The following is a 23,597-nucleotide window of genomic DNA, read 5'->3' on the forward strand; positions in this document are numbered from 1 at the left end:
TGGGATTAGCCTTTAATCAAAATTAAAGAAGGATTAGAAGATTTTGGAAGAGGTTAGTGGTCTTAAGGAAATTGGCCAAGTTTTGGGCAAAAAATAAATTTTTTATTTATTTTGGGTTTTTTGGTCAATTTATTAATTAAATAATTAATAAATAAGGAAATAATGTTTAAATAAGATTTAAACATTTTTGGGAGGGATTCCTTAATTAAATATTTTTAATTAAGATAAAGGGATTTAATGGCATAAAAATAAATAAATTAATTAATTAATTAATGATGATGTCATCAGGAATTTTTCAGAAAATAAAAATACTTTATTTTCTAAAGGTTTTTAGGTGTCTACAATATCTAGATAAGGGATTCCTACAATAAACTTTGTGATAACAGATTCTTGAGGGAAGAATACAAAATTGTTGAACGGAAAGGGTTGAACCATGCCCTAGATTTTTCTCAAGTGTTTAAGATGATGGATTGTAATTTTTTGAGTTGCATACATGAAAATTACTTCTGGTTGGAGAATGGACCGATTAATCTCACTAAGAAGATCATAAACTGAGTATCAAGGTACCCTACCCTTGATAGACCTCAAAGGAGACCATTGAGAAGAACACAGGTGCAGTGTGGAACAAATGAGGGATGTTTATTGACACAATTTCAGATCCCCTAATTGCCTTTGTAGTGAGAGTGATTTCTCACAAGTTCTTTCAGTCTAGTCGACTAAATAGTGTTTCTTGCATGGTTTTTGATTTGGGATTTAAGATAGTAAAGAGGAACCATACTTATGACCTTGCCGAGTTGCAACTATAGCAACTATTAGAAAACTTGGAGGCCATAAGGAAAGAAAATAGTGTATCATGCGAATTTGGCTCTTTATTGGTCTACATATTCTTCTATCTATAGAACACATTCCCCACAATTGGTACAGTTTCTTGGAAGACCAACAGGTCTATTGTAGTGCAGATTTCAAAATTTATTGAGCAACTAGGTGAATAACTTTGATTCAGTAATGACAAGTTATTTTGAGGATTTTAAGAAATCCATGAAATAGAGGTTAAGAATCCCTCTATCCTTAGTGGAGAAACACTATGATGATATTTTTTCTTAGTGGATGTTGACCACACATATGTTGGTCAAAAGAATAGTCTTGACAATTGAGTGTCAACACACTTAACCATTTTTTCCATATATGTCGAGTACACAATGTATGCCGAGCTAGAAGTTCAATAGGTGTCGAGCCACAGTTGGTGCCGAGCAAGTCAGAACGTAGTATGTGCTGAGTGATCGAGGAAATGTTCAAATGCCAAGTAATACAGAACATACATCTGCCAAGAAAACCAAGAAAGTAATAGATGTCGAGCAATCCAGGAATTAGTTCATGCCAAGCATCAGTAATGTAATAAGTGTCAAGTAACTCAAGATTAGCATAAGAGTTTGTGCTTTCACAAACTAAGATGTAAACTATTTTTGGAGCCGACTTAGAGAGATTTCGAAAGAGAAAAAGGATAAGGACAAATCATTTACATTCCCTATGCAATCTACATGCAACCAATTAGAAAAATGGAGAAGGCATGCAACCAATAAAGAAAATCCAAGGATTTGAGCAAGAATTTGAGATTCAATATGGATCATAGATCCATACCTAACCCTTAGTCTTTGCATCCTTTAAAAGGAGGTCAAGAACCCATTGCATATGTGGATGAGAATAGTATATGGGGAGATTATAGAAAAATTTTAGTGTGATGAAGCAAAGACTTAGAGGAACAGAGTAGCAATTTCATATCAAGTTGATCAGAACAAGACAAGGGATAAGGAACACATACAGAGATCAGATCAAGCAATGATCAGAACAAGAAGAGAAAATGTAGTACCTGAACCCAACAATTTTAGATTGCATTCAATCAGGTCAAATATTATAATACTCTCTCACAATTATATTAGATGTTGAAATCCTATGTTGATAGGTTAGCTTGACAGCTAGGTAGGAGAACCTTTGGAGAAGGTCTTGAAAATCCTATGTATTAGGTGGGTTTAACAACCTATTGTAAATCCTCTAACTAGGTCATTATTGACACAATGTAAAGCCTTTAATAGGGTAGGCCTTTCATAGGGAAAACCATTAGAAGTGGTTGAACATTGATTGCTACAGTGATTTTTGTGGGTGTCATCCCCACCCCAGTTTTACCTTCTTATTCCTAGAGAGTTTTTGGGTTACCAAATCTTTGTGTTATGTGTTGATGCATGCTTTCATTTCATGTTTGTTTATATGTTTACATGCATACAATTTTTTTTTCAATTATGTGTTAATAAGGGTTTGAATGGATAAAAATTGGTTACTTCTGATTCACCCCCCACCCCCCCCAGAAGTACTCTTCCCATTTTGAACATTCCAACAATTGGTATCAGAGCGTTGGTTCTCACAAGGAGAAGCCTAACAGCTTGGAGAAAAAGGTCAGAAGATGGAAGTCTTCAAACTTGGGAAGATCATTGACAATCAGGTGATTGATGTGCAACTAGCTCTACACAAAGTAGAGGAAGCCAGGGAGTAATTGAGAAAATCCTTGAAAAGAAGGAAGGAGATAACCATATCTGAAAATGACATACACTACAAGGAGATTGACACCTCACAAGTGTTTTCCAATGGAGATTCCAAGGAATTTGATGCAGCAATAGCAAAATTAATGGAGAGAAATAGAGCACAAGCTGAAGAAATCAAATTGCTCAAGCTTAAACAAGAATCACAAGCCATAATGCTTTCTGAAGTGACTGAACAAAAGAAAAGAGCTATTGAAGACAAGGCCATGATAGAAGATGACAAGAGAAATCTCATCAATAGGCTGGAAGATAAGACAATTGAATTTGAAAAGATCTCAAACATGCAGTTGGACATCTTAAGCCAGATGATGAATGCTCATCATGACCTAAACATGAAGGACATTGAGATCTCCACCTTGAAGATGCACAATGAACAATTGTAGAATGAATTGAAGAGAGAAAAGGAAATAGTAGAAAGTTACAACAAACCCAATGAGGCCATCAAGTACTTTGAGCAATTGCTAAAATCACCAAGGGCTAGTAATGATACTTCAAGACTTGGATACATCAGCAGTGAACAAGGAGAATCATCCAAGGCTACAGAAGAAAGAATAAACAAAGGTAAGAACACTAAACCTACTTATCATTTCTATGGTAAAAAGGGAGATACCTCTAATGTGTGCAGAAGCAAGAATAGTCATCAGCATGATAAGCCTACAAATGCAAATTTTTGTCACAAGTGCAAAAAGCAAGGACATTCAACACAAGACTGCAGAATCAAGACCATGAGGACACCAAAATTTGAAGGTCACTACTACAACTGCAAAAAGCATGGACATAGAGCATTTGAATTTAGATCAAAGCCTATGTGGACACCTGATATGTCTGCAAGAGGAATCAATCATGTGCATCACTACAATTGGGATTACAATACTAGGTATAGCTATCACTATCGTCAAGAGTATGGACACATTCCTAAAAATTGCATAAGGACACATTTCAAGGGAAGTTATAGTAGGTGGCTAAACCAAAATACATGCTTTAGTTGCTTGAAGACTAGTCATATCAGCAAGAACTATCCTACAAAGTCAAAAGCACCAAAGACGCAAGTCAACAAAGGAAAAGAGAAGATTGATGTTGAACAAATAAGAGGACAAATGAATAAGACATGGAAGAAGAAAGGTGAATGCAGCACATCAATGGACAGATCACTTCACCCAAGAGGTCAAGTGATCACATCTCATCCAATTAAGTACAAGACAAATACATGGGGCTGATACATATAAAATATGTATCATACATCAGCCCAAGGAAACATAGAAGTACTGCAAAGAAGAAATATACATGAGAAAAGGTGCCTAGTTAAAAGTTAGAAGATGATGTCGAGCTACCTTTGGTTACCGAGTGAAACACTAATATATGTCAAGTTGAACATATTAGTGGATGCTGAGTAAGAGATGTTAGTGGCTTCCGAGTAGATGAACTTCAGTGGAAGCCGAGTGTACAGCTATAATCACAAGTGCAATAAATGCTAGGTTTTTGAACCTAATAAAGGTGAAAATCATTCATTTTTGAATCATTCAAACATGAAGCGAAGTCAAGAAAAGAGAAGAGGTGATTCTATAGCTATCAAATAGTGATTTGCAAAAATTTCAACCATGATTCAACTCTAGTTCATCGATTCACAGGTATTTCATTCAAGTGCTGAGTGCAGTAGCAGGGGAAGACAAAGAGAAAACAGAATAGCCAACAAGCACACCCCCAACCATTGACAATGAAAAGGAGAAACAAGCTAAAGAGAAGGAAGAGACAAGAGATGAGGAGCAATCTACAATGCAAACTTTGGTTGAATTACCAAAAATAGGTACTCCCACTCAAACTCTTCAGAAGTCGAACACTAAAATGTTAACATTGCAAGTTAGAACACTAGGCTCGAACTCAACAAAAGTAGCCAAGAAATTTCATTATGGAATTCCTGAGCTTGATGAGGAAATCACAATACCTTACTATGAATCCAACACTCTCACTGAGGAGAAAATTAATGAAATACATAATGCACTGGATAAAAGAAGAAGACAAGAGGTATTTAGAAAAGAATACAAATATAGGCAAGCATTGAATGAGATAAAGGACATCTTTATGGATGCCTTCAGCTTGCAGACACCTGATGAGTCAAGGCCAATAGTAGAGCAACTATCTAACATAGTTGACCAAGTGACAAATAAAGACCATGATACAAATGCAAAATTAATAAAATGGTTAGAAAGGAAGTTTCAAGGAAAGGTAAATGAGAAATATCTGGTGATATAGTACTATCACAAGTTGAGCTAGCTAAGAAATTGGACAGAGTAAAAAATGTACTTGGGAATATATTCTCCTTGTACAACAAGTTGTGTGATTTTTCTAACTTCACACAAGAGACTAGCCAGAAAATAATGAGCTTGGAGAGAAATCTAAATATTTCTAGTATGCAACTCCCCACCAATCCAGCTCAGAGTGAGAAGCATTTTGCTCAAACACTTCAAACTCAAAAAGAATTAGTTGTATTAACAGTAGAGGAGGCAAATATAAAAGCTAAGTTGATGCAAATTCAGTCCTCTATAACCCCTCACTTGGAGGTACTTCATAAGGAGCAAATGTATGCAGAAACAATCCTCAAGAAAGATTCAAGTCTTTCTACCTCAAATGGACTTGTACATCTAGTAGCAGAGGTTGCCATCTAGCATAAATCATTGGACATTGCACTAGCAAATTGGGATGCAGCTCTAAAGATACTCCTGGAGGTAAATAGCACATTTTTGGCTAAGAATGGTATTACTCCATAAAACCCTTTGACATCAGTGTCAAAAAAGGGGAGATAAAGTAAGGAGGAGATATATGCATAAGGGGAGATATGTATATATATGCAGATACTATGGGAGACCAAAATTTGAAATTTTTGAATCATTTTTTATTACATTCTTTCATTTTGAGAACAAAGTGGAAAGTTTGTAAATAGCCAAAAAAAGGGGGGAGACTAGTAATAAAGAAGAAAGGGGGAGATGCAAAATTTTGAACTTCACACAGATCAGATATGGCACACAAGCTCAAAATGCAGAAACAGGACAAAGGACAGAGAGGATTAGGCACATTAGCATAGAATTTCAGTCTCAAGAATGGACAAGGCATAATCAACTCAAGGGGATTCATAAGGTATATTGTTACAATATTTTTTAAATTTTGCATGAATGTCAAGTGAATAAAGGGTGTACTAAATAAGGTTAAGCTCATAAAAGCTTAGTTAAGTGTTTTTGACACTCGAGTCAAGGGGGGAGATTGTTGGTCAAAAGAATAGTCTTGACAATTGAGTGTCAACACACTTAACCATTTTCACCATATATGTCGAGTACACAATGTATGCTGAGCCATAATTTTAATAGGTGTTGAGCCATAGTTGGTGTCGAGCAAGTCAGAACATAGTATGTGCCAAGTGATCTAGGAAATGTTCAGATGCCAAGCAATACAGAACATACATGTGCCGAGTAAACCAGGAAAGTAATATATGCCAACCAATCTAGGATTTAATTCATGCCAAGCATCAGTAATGTAATAAGTGTCGAGTAACTCAGGATAAACATAAGAGTTTGTGCTTTCACGAACTAAGATGTACACTATTTTTGGAGCCGACTTAGAGAGATTTCGAAGGAGAAAAAGGATAAGGATGAATCATTTACATTCCCTATGCAATCTACATGCAACCAATTAGAAAAATGAAGAAGGCATGCAACCAATAAAGAAAATCCAAGGATTTGAGCGGGAATTTGAGATTCAATATGGATCATAGATCCATACCTAACCCTAAGTCTTTGCATTCTTTAAAAGGAGGTTGAGAACCCATTGCATATGTGGATGAGAATAGTATATGGGGAGATTATAGCAAAATTTCAGTGTGATGAAGCAAAGACTTAGAGGAACATAGCAGCAATTTCATATCAAGTTGACCAAAACAGGACAAGGGACGAGGAACACATACAGAGATCAGATCAAGCAATGATTAGAACAAGAAGAGCAGATCTAGTACCTAAACCTAGCAATTTGAGATTGTATTCAATCAGGTCAAATGTGTATTAGATGTTAAAATCCTATGTTGATAGGTTAGCTTAACAACTAGGTAGGAGAACCTTTGGAGAAGGTCTTGAAAATCCTATGTATTAGGAGGGTTTAACAACCTATTGTAAATACTTTAACAGGGTGACACTTCATGTAAGTGTTTGTAAATCCTCTAACCAGGTCACTATTAACATAGTGTAAAGCCTTTAACAGGGCAAGCCTTTCACAAGGTAGACCATCAAAAGTGGTTGAACATTGATTATTGCAGTGATTTTTGTGGGTGTCATCCCCACCCCATTTTTACCTTCTTATTCCTGGAGGGTTTCTGGGTTACCAAATCTTTGTGTTATGTGTTGATGCATGCTTTCATTTCATGTTTGTTTATATGTTTACATGTATGCAATTTGTTTTTTAGTTATGTGTTAATAAGGGTTTGAAAGGATAAAAATTGGTTACTTTTGATTCACTCCCCCCCCACCCTCCTTTCAGAAGTACTCTTCCTATTTTGAACATTCCAACAACATATGTGCAGGAAGCTATACCTAGGGTCTAATGGCTTAAGCCCTTGCCATATGAGATCAATGTAGATGAGGCCTTTACAGAAATTACATAATTATTAGTAGAAGACATTGATAAGAATGCAACCTCATTTGGGAACTATGAGGAAGCTAAATCAAGGATAACTATTGACTTGAAAACAACTACAGTTCTTAGGAAGAAGAACAAACTTGTTAAAAAGCTAAAGGGGAGATTTAGTGAAGGAGAAGAAGAAGAAGGTGATGATGAAGAAGAGGAAGAATTGGTCCAAGCCCCACTGGTATTAACACAAGGTCAAGGAGAGGATCTAGAAGAAGATATATAAGGTGTTGAGGGAGAAGAAGCCAAGGAAGCACCAAAAGACACTAAGGCCAAAAAGAGGAAAGCCAAGGAACAAACAATGGAGAAAATAGAGAAGCCTATGAAGAAGACACAATAGAAGCCTCTAGTACCTATTACTAGGTCTAGCACAAGGGCAACCATTGTTCAAGCAAAAGAAATTGCTAAGCTAGGACTTCTGACACAACAGAGTCGAGTGGGCCTGTTAAGAAAACATACAAGTGATTGAAGAAGAAGTTAGAACCTAAACCAAATTCAAATGAGGAGAAAATAGAGTAAGATTACATGAGCCAATTCAAGGTGGTAAGCCACAATTCCTCCTCTAATTTGGATAATTTGTGTGATAATATCAAATAAAATGCAGATTTATCTAGTTTCATACACATTAACTTTGATAAGCTAAGGAAAGTTGAACAATATACTATTGAGGAAGCCATATATGTCATGATGGCTACATTCAAATCAACTCCTCTAGAAATTTCCAACTCACTAGCCAAGAGTCTACATGACCAAGTCTAGCAGAAATGGCAATACAACTTGCAAACTGAAAGACAAATTAAGGAATCAACTCTAGCCCAAGTCATGCCAAAATTGGACAAAAGGAATATTGCTAAGGCTATGGAAAAGAACAAGTCTAAATTTTCCCCCAAATATAGAGCTTTCCATATCCTGAATAAGAATATTGAAGATGTGGTAACCAAGAGTACACAAATTTGGAAAACAGTCTATGGATCATCCACTCCAACAATCAAAGAAAAAGGTGAGCAAGAAGTGCAAAACCCTAAGCAAAGTGAACAAGAGGTAGAAGAGATTGCAAAAGAGGTTCCAGTCAAGGATGGTAATGTGGAAGATACTAAGGAAATAGCAGAAGAAGATGCCACCACTTAGGAACAATAACAAGATACACAAAATGTTTAGGATGAACAAGTGTCGAGTGTCAGTCCTCCACATATAGACCAAGTTAGTCACCAGTGTATCACCTATTTTAGTAGAGTAAAATGAACACTAATCTATAAAAAGCATTCTCAATACTAAAAACAAATAAACACTTAAGACAAGACCAAAGAAGACAAAATTGAGGAAAGTAGACCAAAGATGGTAAACTCCTCAAGTAGACCATGTGAGGTACCTAAAGAGGTAATGAAGGGAGTATATGGATGACATTGGAGTATATGGGGATAGCTGAGAGCTAGATACCAATGACAAGGGATGTACCAGGTGAGGGAAAGATGAAGAGATCGTAAGAAATGCAAGGATAGAAGAAAAGGGAACGAGTGGTTTTGGGAATGACAAGAGAAAAATAGGGCTAGGATGGAGGGAAAAGAAGGATGAACACGACATTATCTCCAAGGAATATAGTGCCCCCAGTCTATATGATTCAAGGGGAGGGTTTATGAGGGAAGTGATAGGATAGAAGATTGGTCAACAAGGGGATAAGGGAGATATATGGAAGCTAGGAGGAGTTTTTTATGAGGGGTGTGATAGGATAGAGGGGTGGATGGTGTAGAGGGAAGCTAGGATAGAAAAGGTGAAGGAGCCAGGAAGATAAGGGATAATAATATTCAGTGGAGTAGGATGAGGGAGGGTTTATATGGATGAAAGGAGGAGTGGAGAAAGGATAGGTGGAGACAAACTTCAATGGGGAATGGATGTCAAAAGGATGACCAAAAGCATGTATCTAGTGGTGGACTTTATTTTTATCAAGATCTGAAAGAGGATAGAGGGTGAAATGGATAAAATGTGGTGGGTATGGTGGGATGAGATGGGTATTGTGGGTAATGGAACATGTCTCCAAGTGTATAGAGCATTTGGATAAATGGATTACACATGACATTTGTTTGCCAAGTTTTCATCATAGTACTTATCTATGGCGCTTGAATTGACAAGTTTTCACCAGTGGATGATTTTTTATTTTTTATTTTTGACTTTTTTGACTTTTTTGATGCATTTTGACTCATATATGTTGGTAGGAAAGGAGGGAGTTGAAAAGGATTAGATTATACAAGCAGAACGATAGTTGAGAGTTGGCTGGTAAGGGATGGAAAGACATGAGGCTTGGGGGTAAATGAATAAGGAAAATGGAAAGATCATCATCGGCACACACCTTGAAAGGTGATGAAATAGTGGTAAAGATGGTATTGAGCGAGGTTGAGGAGAAAATGGCGTAAGAGAAAGATAAGGACTAAAAGTAGACTCGAAAGATGGAGGATGGGAATTTTAGGATAAGAAGCATATGGACTAAGAGTGGATTGGGGGGATGAAGGATGTTTATATGGAGATTTGGATAAAGGATGAATGGATGAGGCTTTTTGAGTAGCATGAATGGATGCCAATTGAGATTTTTCTTTGAGATGCAATTTTTTTATGAGCATCTTAGGTATCCACATGATTTTTGACTTTTGCAGCTTGGGCCTTTGTGGCCTTTTCACTTTTTCTTTGATTTGTATCAAATGTTTCTCTTCTTGAACATGTATTTTAGAAGGGACATGTCAAGACTTGGATTGTTGTGGATTTTTGGGTTTATACTTTTTTATTTTGGCATCCAATATGCCTCTATTAGCCATGGGATAGGAACAAGAGCATGGAGGAGATGGAGGAATTGTGGATGGAAAGATAGAGGTTGAAGGTTGGAAGGGATTCAAGGATGAGTGCCTTTGATGATCTAGCTAGTAGATTTGAGGGGATAGAAGGATAGGTTGGAACATAGGATATCGATGGATATAATTGCCCAAGATGGATGGAGGGAATGAAGGATATGGGCCCAAAATAGATGGAAACGGGGAAGGTGTAGGTCCCAAAATAGATGGAGGAGATAAAGGATTCATATTAGGTATATAAGGACCCAAAATGGATGGAAAGGGTGGGGGATTTAGATAAGGGATATATGGACCCAAAATGGAGGGTTGAAAAGAAGTAGTAGGATAAGAACAAGGTGGAGGAGAACTTTGGGGTAAAGGTGGAAGGACTTGTGACAATGAAGGGGTAGGAGGGATACCAACATCTACAGATACACTTTTATTTCTTTCTTCAATATGATGTTCATTATTTGGAATGCAAGATGTGAGTCCATTACTAGCTAAAGGAGTCAAAGCTTCGGGTATGATAGTAAGTGTTTCTTCTGCAGATCTATCACTAGGAAGTATAGGAGATGTATAATCATGAAGCAAAGGGGATGGGAGGAGAGGATCTTTATTTGGATCGGTGGATGGAAATGGATCTTGAGATGGATTAGGTATGATGGTAGGATTTGGATATGGAAGGGATGGTGATTGCTCGTTGGATGGAGTAAATGGTAAAGGTGGATCATGTAGGGGAATAAGTGGGATGATGGGATCTTCTTTTGTGTTGTAGGATATTTCAACATGCTTTTGGACAAGATCCTGATAGGGATGGATGGGAGTGGATGGTATGATAGGAGAAGTATGGATGGTTTCTTTAAGTGAGGTAGATGGATGGGTGGGAGGTTCTTCAGTGGAAATGGGTTGATGGGGAATGGACTTAGTAGGTTTGTTACATGGGATTTGGGTAATTCTAGGAGGAGGTGATGTGGATAGGATTTGGAGGGATTCGATGGATGGGAGGTAGGAGATGGAAGGGGTTTGATAAGTGGGGTGGATGCGATAGGGATGGTAGCGATAGGATGATGTAAGAGGATTGATGGGTGTGGGAGATGGATTTGCTTTGGGTTTCTTTGTAAAATTCCTTGGAGACAAGTGTGTTGGACTAGAAGGAGTAAGGGGATTGGGGTGATGCATTGTAGGACTAGGATTGATTGGAGGATTTGGAAAGGGGTTTGAAGGATATTGGGATGGTGGATTTGGACTAGGGATGGAGCTACTAGAGTTGTTCTGGAATGGCGGAGACTGGGAGATGAAGGTAGAGGAAGATGGAGATATGACTGATGTATAAGAGGAATATGTGGGTACAATATAGGAAGGCAGTAAAGATGAGGATAGTAATGGATTTCCCTTGTCAAAGGTATGGTAGGGAGTACTAATGGGTATACATGGAGGAAGGATGGAGCAATTTGGAGGAATGTTTGGATTTTGGGGGATGTTTGGAGGAATATCTCTAAGGCTTTCACTATACCCATCATAGTTGACAAGATCATCATCATCATTGGAATAGGATGAGGTGGGAGAAAAGGTGGGATGAAAAAACTTATTGTAATAGGATTGTGACATGATGTTTTGAGGATGAAGGATGAATACAAAAATGTAAATTAGGATAAGTTGGGAAGCTCAGATTTGGATTTGGATGATGAGTTGGATAGGGATGGGATGTTACTATTTAAGACATGGAGAGAAGAGGAAGACTCTATGGAAGACCTCAGGAATGATGGTACTAGAGGAAGGCTTGGAAGCTTGATTAAATCTTGGATGAGGCAGTGACTATGCTAAGTATGCCCTTCATTTGGGTTGAATGATTGACCAATGGTTGGGTTGTTGTGAATGAACTTGCTAACAACCATTGTGAATGGTGTATAAGTGATCTCTTTAGCAAATGGTCTTGATTGTTTTTGAAATATTGGGAGGATTTTGAACATTCAAGCATATCAAACACACCAACAGCCCTATAAGATGTTTGTTAGGATATACAAGATTAGTTAGGGGTGTCCTCGATATATGCAAGGTACGTGAGGCCCAAATCTGTAGATGAAAGAAAATAATGCCACTCAGTCGGGAGGAGACGGTAACCCAAATCTCCACCTTCACTTTCCAAAGGCATAAAGTTCTTTGGGGCTTAGCTAAGAGTAACAAGATTATGCTTCCAAGAAAGGTTTCTTTTGATTCACCTCCCAATGTTTATACTCCACCAAAATGCTAGAGTTGAGGTCATCCTAAGGGGTGATGAAATCCCCAAGCAGGCCTCCTAAAAAGTGTAAAACAAGACCACATACGTGATCTTGGGTTTAAAAGACACGCGTTCATTCCAATTGATGATTTAGATTTTGTAAGCTATGATTGAAGACACTTGTGATTATGGCATACAATGTTCATTCCAACTTGACAGCGTCATCAACATAATGGAAATTGAGAGATCGTCAACATAAGTAAATCGCGTGCATGAAAGCTTTTAAAAAGGAGGGAATAAAAACATTTTCACTTTAGAGCATTCGAGATTTGATGAATTTATTTTAAGCCCCAAAATTGAAGTGTTTGCACATAATGTTTATTTGCACCTTAAAATAAAGTGTTCATCACATTCATTCTTTTTAACCTTTAGCATCCAAGATTGTGTTGATCATGCATTCCAATGAAAATGTTATATTTTAATCCATGGCATTCAAAGACAAGTGTTTAAACATTCAAGTTCATTTTAGCAACATGCATTCAAAGACAAGTGTTTAAACATTCAAGTTCATTTTCCAAGAGCATTAAACCATGTAAGGAGAACCTGCAAGAAACATGATTAGTGGTTTCATAGAAGTCTTCAACTGATAATGCATGAGTTAGCAAATATCCCTGCAAAAATCATCAAAGTTCAGTCATTGATAGTGAAAATAAGTATCTAAAAGGCTGTAAAATATGATAAAAACCAATACCATCATGACGGGCTCGGAACTAGCTTTTCGACAATATTTCATTTTCTGAAAATGGAGTCCGGATGCTCAAGTTATGAGCAAAACACCAAATGTTGCTTCTCAAGGCTTAAAAGGGCATGTAGAAATGATGTCGTGCTGACATCATCAAAGTGCAAGTTTAAATTTCATGGCCATATGGCTATCATAGGCATAAATTTTTTTTAAAAATTTGACCTGCTAACATGGCAGATCCAATGGGCGTGGACTATGCATGATTAGATAGTGATTTAATATGATGATGCTTTACTACAATGGCTAGAACCCAATGAATGAGAGCAACAGTGTTGGTGGTCTTCAAAGGCCGCAGGCTGTGACTAGAAATGGCGTTGTGGTGGCTGCCAAGTCAGTCTGGATGGGTCTGGATGGTACCTACAAGAAATTTGAAAATTTTTGGGTGCCAAAATCTGTGTCACTTCAAAAAGACAACCACGTATTTTACACTTTTTTGAATTTTTTTTTTTTACAACACATATATATGAATATGCATATTTTTACCAAACTTTCACAAATAAAAGGTGTACCCAAATTTATTTTTTATTTTTTATTTTTTTTAAATTTTTTTATTTTTTAAATATTTAATAAAATGGCCAAGATCCCACAAGAAGAAGTAGACAAAATAGAAGAAGAATATAGACAAGAAGAGGAAGAAGAATTCAAAGTGCTCCGTCCACCTATAACTTGAAAAATCTAAAAACACTCTAAATCGCATCAGCATGTTTGCAAAGAACCCGTGAAGTGGATCCTACTGGGCGTGCCAAAATGTATCACCTATTTTAGTAGAGTAAAATGAACACTAATCTATAAAAATCATTCTCAATACTAAAAACAAATAAACACTTAAGATAGGACCAAAGAAGACAAAATTGAGGAAAGTAGACCAAAGATGGTAAACTCCTCAAGTGCTTCTCATGATGATGAAGCTATGTCCCTGATGGATAGTGGATGTATGCTCACAATGTGCTCAAGCTCCAAGTGGATGAGTGATAATCAAATATGGGTGTGGATGAATCATTCAACAATGAAGTTATGGAGGGGTTTCAGCATTATAATAGTATTTTGGTAGTTTTTAGGCTCTCAAAATAGCATTATAAGTTTTCTTCAAAAGTGGATGATTCTAGTGAAGGGAGAGGCTTCTATTTATAGGCCAAGGGGTGGAAGGATGAACGGTTAGGATGCAAGGATGGCAAGATGGTGAGGGAGGGCTAGGATGCACCCAAAGGGGAGCACATGGATTATGCTTGTTTAAAGCCAATTAGGAGGTGACACATGTCACAGGGTGATTGGATGTGAGAGGGTAGGATATGGGTTGGTCAAAGGAGTAATGAGGGAGGTTGAGCCATAAATGGGGATGGTTGGGTCAATAGTAGAGATGGTTGGGTCATAAATAGAGATGGTTGGGAGGAGGATGAGATTGTTGACTTTGGCTTGGGTTATAAATAGAGGTGGTTGGGAGGAGGATGAGATTGTTGACTTTGGCTTGGGTTAGCAAGTCTTAACCCTTGCTTAAGTTGTGCACATGATTAGAAGAGGGATTAGGATTAGCTTAGGAGTTGGCTAACCTTGTTTAGGGAATGTGACAAGGTTAGAGGGGGGATTAGGATAAGGATTGACATCTTCTAGAAGAGTCTAGGCTTCTAGGATGAGGATAAATAAGGTTTTTAGGAAATAAATAAAGTTTTATTTATTCCAAGGGTTTGGGTTGAAGAGATATTTATTAAAATATTTTTAATAAACATGAGGACTAATATTTAATCTTAATTAAATATTTTGAGTTGGGATTAGGGTTAGAAAATGATGGGATTAGCCTTTAATCGAAATTAAAGAAGGATTAGAAGATTCTAGAAGAGGTTAGTAGTCTTAAAGAAATTGGCCAAGTTTTGGGCAAAAAATAAATAAATTATTTATTTTGGGATTTTTGGTCAATTTATTAATTAAATAATTAATAAATAAGGAAATAATGTTTAAATAAGATTTAAACATTTTTGGGAGGGATTCCTTAATTAAATATTTTTAATTAAGATAAAGGGATTTAATGGCATAAAAATAAATTAATTAATTAATTAATTAATGATGATGTCATCAGGGATTTTTTTTAGAAAATAAAAATACTTTATTTTCTAAAGTATTTTTAGGTGTCTACAACTAGGAATCAGTGAAAATTAAGAATGTTCTTGATAATTCAGCTCAGAACATTAATCCCTTGATTGAGGAAGATTTGAAGAAGATATTGAAGGATTCCACTATGGTAGCACAATTATGTAAGAATCTTGTATTAGTGAGAACAAATGAGATTGAGAAGGCAGAACTTGCACCTATAGGGGAACAACTAAAAGAAACATCAAATGTCCCCCCTCAATCCATAAAAGAAAAGAAGAAGCCAAAATAAGATCTTTAAGTAAATCAATGTGCACACCCTAAATAGATAACAGTTATAGTAGAGTATAATTTGTAATGCCCACCATTACATTTCAGATTAAAGAGGTTGAGGCACAACAAATAGATACATCTACGCCTAGTTTACATAGTCTAGAGGCAGATGGAACAAAAGTTCATATAGGTCAAGAAGCAAGTCCTGCACCTTGTACTCAAGCACCATGAGAAGTAACTATAGGTGTAATGATTGGAGAGTTGAAGGTGACTACTACACCAGAGGAACAAATTGTAATACAAACCCTGGTGACCCTACTAGCTTATGTCACTCCTCCCAGTAGTCAGGCTCTTCAAAGGTTGAGCAAACATGTGACACCATTGCAAATATCAAGGCCAAATGCTAGTACATCTAGAAGCCCAAATGACACATCTTTTACAAATTTCAATTTGGGTGAGGTAATTGAGTTGCCCAAATTTGATCTGGCAACAACTACTATTGAGCATATGAGCATTCTGTGGGAGGTACTACAAAGGAAGAAAATGCAAGAGATGATAAGGAGGGAGTACAAGCACAAACAAGTTTTGCATGAAATAAAAGACATATTTTATGATGTTTTCAATATCCTAAAAATGAATGAAGATAAGCCCATCATTGAGCAACTTATCGCCATTGTTGACAAAATAAAGGATGAAGATCTAGATTCAAATGCCATGTTACTAGAATGGTCTAAAAATAAATTTCACACTAAGGTACTTGAGAAGATATCTAGTGTTATTGCACTAAGATAGGTTGATCTTGCAATAAAAATGCAAAGTGGAAGAGGGTATTAAATCACATTTTCTCTCTATATACTAAGTTATGTGATGTGAATCTTTTCAAATGGGATGTTTAGACGGCTACAGAATATCTACAAGGAGATCTACAAACTAAAGGTACTACTCTTAAGTTATCTCCTGGTCAAAGCCAAGCTCATTTTCAAAGATTATTGTCCACAAGGTAGGCTTGTTGAGCTACAAGCATAAGATGCAAACATTTGAGCTACCTTGACCAGTATTCAATCCATGTTGACCCCACACATGGAATTGTTGCATAAGGAACTAGCCTATGCTGAGACATTGATGAAGAAAGATAACCAACTTTCTACTCATGATGACTTAGTTGACCTTGCTTCCTAGCTAGACATTCAATATCGATCTCTAGAAGTAGCATGCAACAATTGGGTGCAACCCTAAAGATCATAATGGAGATCCATAAATCATTTTTGGATAAACACACTATCAGTGTACCACCTGTTGGTCTAATTTTTCATAGTATAAAAATCATTTTTGATATTTGGATGAAAAATCATTTAAGTCTTTGAATTATGAAAATCAGGGTTTTATTTCAAGTGATTTTGAAGGATATTAGATTGCTCTAATTGTGCCCTAGTCCATGTGTTGTATTTTCCTTTTAAATTCTTAGGGTTTGTGTCTCAAGTCATCCATGAAAAAACCCTAAGTATGTGAGAAACCCTTATGCTTGTGTTTTGTATTGCCCTAGTCTTTAAAAAATTCAAAAAGGTATGTTTTCAAATATATTTTGGTGGGGTATATTTATCCTAAAGGTTTATTTACATCAGAATAACCCTTTAATCTTTTGATAAACTTTATAGAGTTGTTTTCATTGCTTTATTTTATTGAAAGAGGGGTCAAATCACAATATATTTTCAGCACCGTAGATCTTCTCAAGATTAAGGGTTCCCGCATTCCCGCATTATGAAGATGTGAGGTTTTTAAATAATGCAGGGAAATGCATTTGTGACACATAGCCCCTGCTGACGTTCAAAACTCAATGCACCACAAAAGTTCTTGTTTGTCAGAATTGGTCAGAACCTTTTTTGCAGACCTGTCAGTACCCTGTGCACGTTTTATTTTCTTGCGCTGTCATTGGTTGTTCAAATAAAAAAAAGTTTTACCTTATGATCAAAGTTCATCAACCGTGGATCTTGTTTAGATCTACGGTTACCGCATTCCCGCATTATGAAGTTGTGCCATTTTTAAATAATGCGGGGAAGCGGGCAGTTGACACATAGCACAAAGTGACATCATGGGCCCGCCTTTCTCAAATGAAAGTTTTCAGATGACATGGAATGCAGAGGAAGTTTCTTATTGGTCCACTCAGTTGACTAGATGTGCAGTCATTACAAGATTTGATCACCATTGATTAGGGTAAGATCGACGAAACTCGCATTCCTGCACTATGGAATTGCTCGATTTTTAAATAATGCGGGCAAGCGAGCATGGTGGGACCTAGACCAAGCTTTAGGAATTACATCGAGTCATGCTACGCTGGAAAAGATTAAATGTAATGAAGCGCGCTCATTAGTGGTAGGTGACAGGTGTGCCAAGTCAAAAGTGGCAATTGTCATGGGCGCAAAAACTTTGATTACTATAATTAAACTTGTCAGAGCACATAGACTAAAAGGTAACTTTTCATTGATTAAGTTAGTTTAGTGGGCCGCCAAATAAAGAGATCTTGTTTTACCATCGATCAGGGTAAGATCGATGGTGCCTGCATTCCTGCATTATCAAAATGTGAGGTTTTTAAATAATGCGGGCAAGCGGGCTTCTGACGTGTTGTCAGGGGTCTCAAAGTTTTAAAAGGCTTTTTACTTTTGAAACAAAGCCATCTGATCTATTGGAAATCGATGGGTAAAATTCAAATTTCAAAATATAGCATGAAAATAACGGTTGCAGGAATTAATATGATACAAAGTTTCCTTTGTGCGACCTCAATGCTCTGATATAACATGTAAATTTGACATTGTTGAAGCACAGATTGCAAATTTTCTCAAAGCAAAAGGATTTCCAGATCTAGGGCACAAAATTCCTCAAGGACTTCCGTGAATTTGCAGAGAAAGTTGCAAAAAGAAGAGCAGATTTTAGCAAGTGATCTATAACCAATGAGAATCAAGAATTTGCTGAGTAAGATTTAGAAATGCCTCCACGAAAGGAATTTTCTAGGAAAATTGAATATTCAAAAAGGGGTGTGCATGATGATTTTCTGGAACAATTTCCTTTGTCAGTACATGAGATAACTAAGGGGAGGGAGTTGATTCCTAAAAACCCTAGAGTAGCCGTAGAAAAGGGTTTCTATGACAAGGCCAATTGGGTACGAGATGCTCAAGTTTCCATGGGAGGTTTGGAATTATTTAGAAAATGGTTTTCAAAGTGAAGACTAGATACTCTTCTGAGCAATGTCTGGGAGTTTGATTTTGGAAAATTAATAGTCCCCGCAGTTTTCTTTGATAGTGATTTATTAGTGGATTTGGCCAAGAAGTATGATCCAATTATAGGGTGGGTAAAGAATCATGCTAGAGTAAACCTCTTTAGGGTTTTCCCTGAATTAATTAGAGAATTCTTCAATCTTAACTCTAACCATGTTGTGCATGAAACTATTGACATGGGTGACTTTCAAGCAAGGTATGATGCACAGAAAACTTACTTGAAAAAAGGGCCGCTACAAGAGCATGCTGCTAAAGTTGGTACTTTGTCTATGATTACTAATAGCACCCTAGAGCCACTATTGAAAAGACATTTTAACATTAGGGCTCAGGCATTATATGTTTCTCTTTGTAAGATTTTTGGAGTGGATGAAGTAGAACAAATCCCAGGTTCAATTGTCCTCATAATGGCTCAAACTCTTCAATTTGGAATGAGCACTATTCTGGATTTCGCAACATTTCTTGCAAGAGAAATTCACAATGGTTTGGTGGGGATAGCAAAGGGAAAAGTAGATAAACCTTTCTGTGGGTATTCAATGCTTATGTATATATGTTTTCATAAGGGACTTGCCTTCTTTTCCAAGGGTATGGAGTTGGAGACAACTAGGGATGGAGAAAAGAATCCAGTATAGTTGTGGAGTGTGGATATGACCTTAGAAGCCACAGATGCCAGTTATGTGAGGTTTGATAGGTATTTTGCATCAAAGCTTAGATTTCTTTTGAGAGGAGACAGCCCCAGAATTCCACAAGCATTGTTAGAATTGGTCAGACCCAAGGACCATGCTAAAGGGCTACTTGTCAATCATAATTGGGAGGATATAATTCCCTACAATGTTTCAATAGTGATAAGAGTATATGGCTTTTTGGGAAAGCCTCATGTGTTACCATTTCATGCGCCTTTGAAGATAGGAATAGCTGAGCTATTATGGCAAATAGGCACCATAGATAAGAGGGAATTGTCTAGAAAAGGCACATTTTTTCCACTTGTTACTGTGACCCATGATTTTGTCTTTATAAGGAAAGGGTGGAAGTATTTGAATTTGTTTTTGGATAGATATAACATGGCATAATCTCATGCTAGATTTATTGATCCTGAAGGATTTTATGATGTCCTAAGGGAAAGAATAAAAGCTTCCCGCATGGTGCAACAAGTTTACTATCTTGAAGATGTGATTAGAAATGTTTTTACTTTACAAGAACAAGAATTGAGAAAGGAAAAATGGATAGTATTTAGCAAAACCCTAGAATTCATTAATGTTTTTGACCCCCACTATGATCCATTAAAAGAAAATAAATACTAGGGAGCCAATATTGCAAGCCTTGATGAATAATTTTGGTGAGATAATACAAGCTATGAATGAAAAGAAGGCTACGTATGTTGGGACATATCCAAACAGGGCTGCAGAAGTGCAGAGGAGAATCAACAGTAAAAACATAGTAGCTCCTGGCCAATATACCTTGCAAAGAAGGTCAGGTTATGTGATGATTTAGAATGTGCAACAGGGTCCTCTTCATTGAAGACAAAGGCCAGGAAGTCCACCTACAACCAGTGCTCCAAAAAGGCAGAAGTTAGAACAACGGTCTTCTTCTTCTCAGCCAGAACAATACTCCTTGAGCCAATCCCCAATCTGGATAGATGATGAAACATCTTTAAGGGAACAACTTAGACAAATTGATGGAGAAGGGGATATAATTGTTACTTCCACAAATCTGGAGATTGGGGAACCACAAGAACCCCCTACACCTTCCTTGGAGCTCACTGTTGCTGATTATCAAGGTAAGGAAATTGATCCTATAGTTGCCCAAGCCTCTGAGAGGTTTATAAATGATGAAAATTTTGACAATTTTTGCGGAGATTAAATATAGGCAATTTTGAAAAGACTTGTGAAAAGATAAAGGTAGAGTAACCAAATAAACCAAACTCTGTTATTAAAGAAGAGGTAAAATCCAAGTTTTTAAGTGATTTTGCCCAATTTACACCTGAGGTCGGGAGACAATTAGTTAAGCAATCAGGAGTCCTTATCTTACCTAAATGGGATATAGTGAATGCTATGGTTTTTGATTCAGTAAGAAAACAAAAGGATGTCCACTTAAAAACTGAAGAAGAGATACTACAGGCTCATAGAGGAGTCAAATTTAGTGATGACCACCAAGCCCTTGTAATTTGGTCTATTGAAAAAAGGGATAAAACAAGGATACAGGAAATCTCTACTGTAGAGCATATTGGTGCATTAACAGTCTTCAGGATTGGTGAAGTTGGCAGTAAAAAGATAATTGGGATGGCTTCAGAAATGCTAAAATTTGGTAGTGCGGTGTCTGGCCAAGAAGAGGATAGAATGCTAAATTTGAAGAAGTGCTAAAGGCATATGAAGAAAGGGGCACACAATACAAACACTGGAGAATCAGGTGTCTCAAATGGAGAAGATACTAGGGAAAATAAAAATAGAAGAGTCCAATAGACCCAGGATTGTATACCCTCCTAGTCCTCCTATTGAGCTTTTCAAATCCACTCCAATTATTGAGGTACCTGATACCCCTGAAAGGCCTCAATTCTACACCGCAGAGGATTTTGAAGAAGATAAAACCAAGCTTTATGAATTGCATGTAGAATTAAAAAATCAATATGAAGAGAAATTAAGGCAGGGTGTGATGTATTTAATGGATAGGGTAGAATGGTTAACCTTTTTTGATCAATTGGCAAGGATTGCATCCATTAGGGATGAATTGCAGAGAGATGAGATTAGGTTGAGACCTCTTGTATAGAAATGGAGGGAAAGAAATAATGATATTACAATTATGTGCATATCTGTCATCCAACTATCGTGTCATCAAATAGAGAAGATTTTTTATTTACTGAATAAATTAGAAGATTTTGATGACAAAAGAGATTCTTTTCAGAGAAGATTAATAAATTGTTTTTCCAAATATATGGCTGAAAATTTTAGTCTATTTCCTTGTGCTTTAAAGACTATTGACAAAATGAAGGAAAAGGAAGAATGGAAAAAGGAGTTGGATGAGATATCTTGTGAAAGAATGAATAATATCATTAATGAAATTGGCTACCAGCTATGGGCAAAAACAAATGAACAATTGGTGAAAGTGTAGCTATTTTATAATGCCATCAGAGAGGATTTTGTTGATTTAGAGGCAGTTGCAAATTCTTTAATAACTGTACAAAGAGAGGCTTTAAATTTTGATTAGCTAGAGGACACTGCTTATAATGAGTGGAGAAACAAATTTATGTCAAAAGAGCAGTTGTTACAGGATGATGAAGTGGAAGATGAGGAGGAGGAAGATGCAAAAGTAAAAGTTACCCTCACGATTAATGATGAAGACAAGGAAAATCCCTAGATTAAAGTAAGTTTGTAGGTAATCACAGATGATTCATCACTTTCAAATTTAATGACCGCGTACTCTGAGGATGAAGAAAAAATAAAATAATTAAATCATAAGCTCTTGTCTCAATTAATGAGAATATAACAGAAAGGGACCCACCAAGGGATGTTCAATGTAATAGCCTTTCTGTTATTTGCATTTTTGTCTTTTGTGACAGGTGTATGTAAGTTTCTTTTGAAGGACACTTGTCAATCACATTTTCCCTTTGCTTGTTGCAACTCATGCATATATAAATGAGTATTCAAGGCAATGTGGGGGTCTGAGACTTGTATAATTTATTTTTTCTCTCAAGAAAAGTACATTGAGTCAGTCCAATAGAGTGTAGCTGATTTGAGTTTGTTTCCATTTTACTTTCTGATAACATATTGAATGACAAAAATAGCAATCTATTCTGGGCTTTCAATTGGTTTTCCATTGGTCACTGTATTAGTCATATGAAAAGGATAATACAAAAGGGTATTTACACTATATTTGTGTCATCAGTTTCTGTCTCCATTTTATGGGTTTGTTTACTTTGAAGTCATTTAAATAAGGTTTAATTGGCTGAATGCAATCTGGATGGGTTGTATATTATTTTCATTGTTGCTCTTAATTCAAGAAATTATATAAATGCTTCAGTGAATTAGTAGGGTTTGTGAATTCATAAAGGGATATTTCATAAGAATGGAGATGGGTGATTATAATTGATTAATTCATTTACAAGTTATCTGAATTAGATCTCCCGCCAATAGTTAATTCTTTGCCCAATGGATAAGGCACTGGTCTCATAAATCAAAAGCAAGCAAGGGTGAATTCTACTACTTCATATCAAATCATTTTATTAAAAGATCAAAATCATTTCATTCCATTTGTTTATAATTATAAATGATGGTCAATACTCGTTTATATCTATTCTTTGAGTCTTAGGTAGCTGCTATTGTCAGGAATATTTGTAAATTCAAGGAGAATGATGACCAGATCTACTGATAAGGGATGCATAAAAGTTTGAGAACATTAAAATAAGTGAAGTAAACTACTCATGTGTTAGTGGGTAATAGATGAGAATCAGAATGAAACTAAAAGAATCTCTACACAACAGTTTGCACTAGAATCATCCCTAGGTATACCTGCCTTGGTTTAGCAGAGCCAAAAGAGTAGGAAACCATCCTTCGGTTTTGTTGAAGTTGGGTCCAAATGGTTTACTTATATAATTGATAATGGGAATTAGCTGATCCTTAGGTCATGTGAGTATTATCATTCTGGTATTGAACATTTTGTTGTTCAGTAGTTTTTAAACACCAACACCACCCATGACATACGTGTCAAAAAAGGGGGTATTACAATGTTTTTTAGTTGATAAAGGAAATAGAGTCTTGAGTAAGGGGGAGTAATCATGTAAAAACATGGTACAAAAAATCTACTTAGTAGGAGTATCAAATTCAGATAAGGAAAGGAAATATTTACTCAAGGGGAGTAATGGAGAAATGGAGAAATAAGGTATAACAATTA

The sequence above is a fragment of the Cupressus sempervirens genome, chromosome 10, assembly GCF_028749045.1.
Source record: "Cupressus sempervirens isolate cs-2001-9-10 chromosome 10, ASM2874904v1, whole genome shotgun sequence".
NCBI lineage: Eukaryota > Viridiplantae > Streptophyta > Pinopsida > Cupressales > Cupressaceae > Cupressus > Cupressus sempervirens.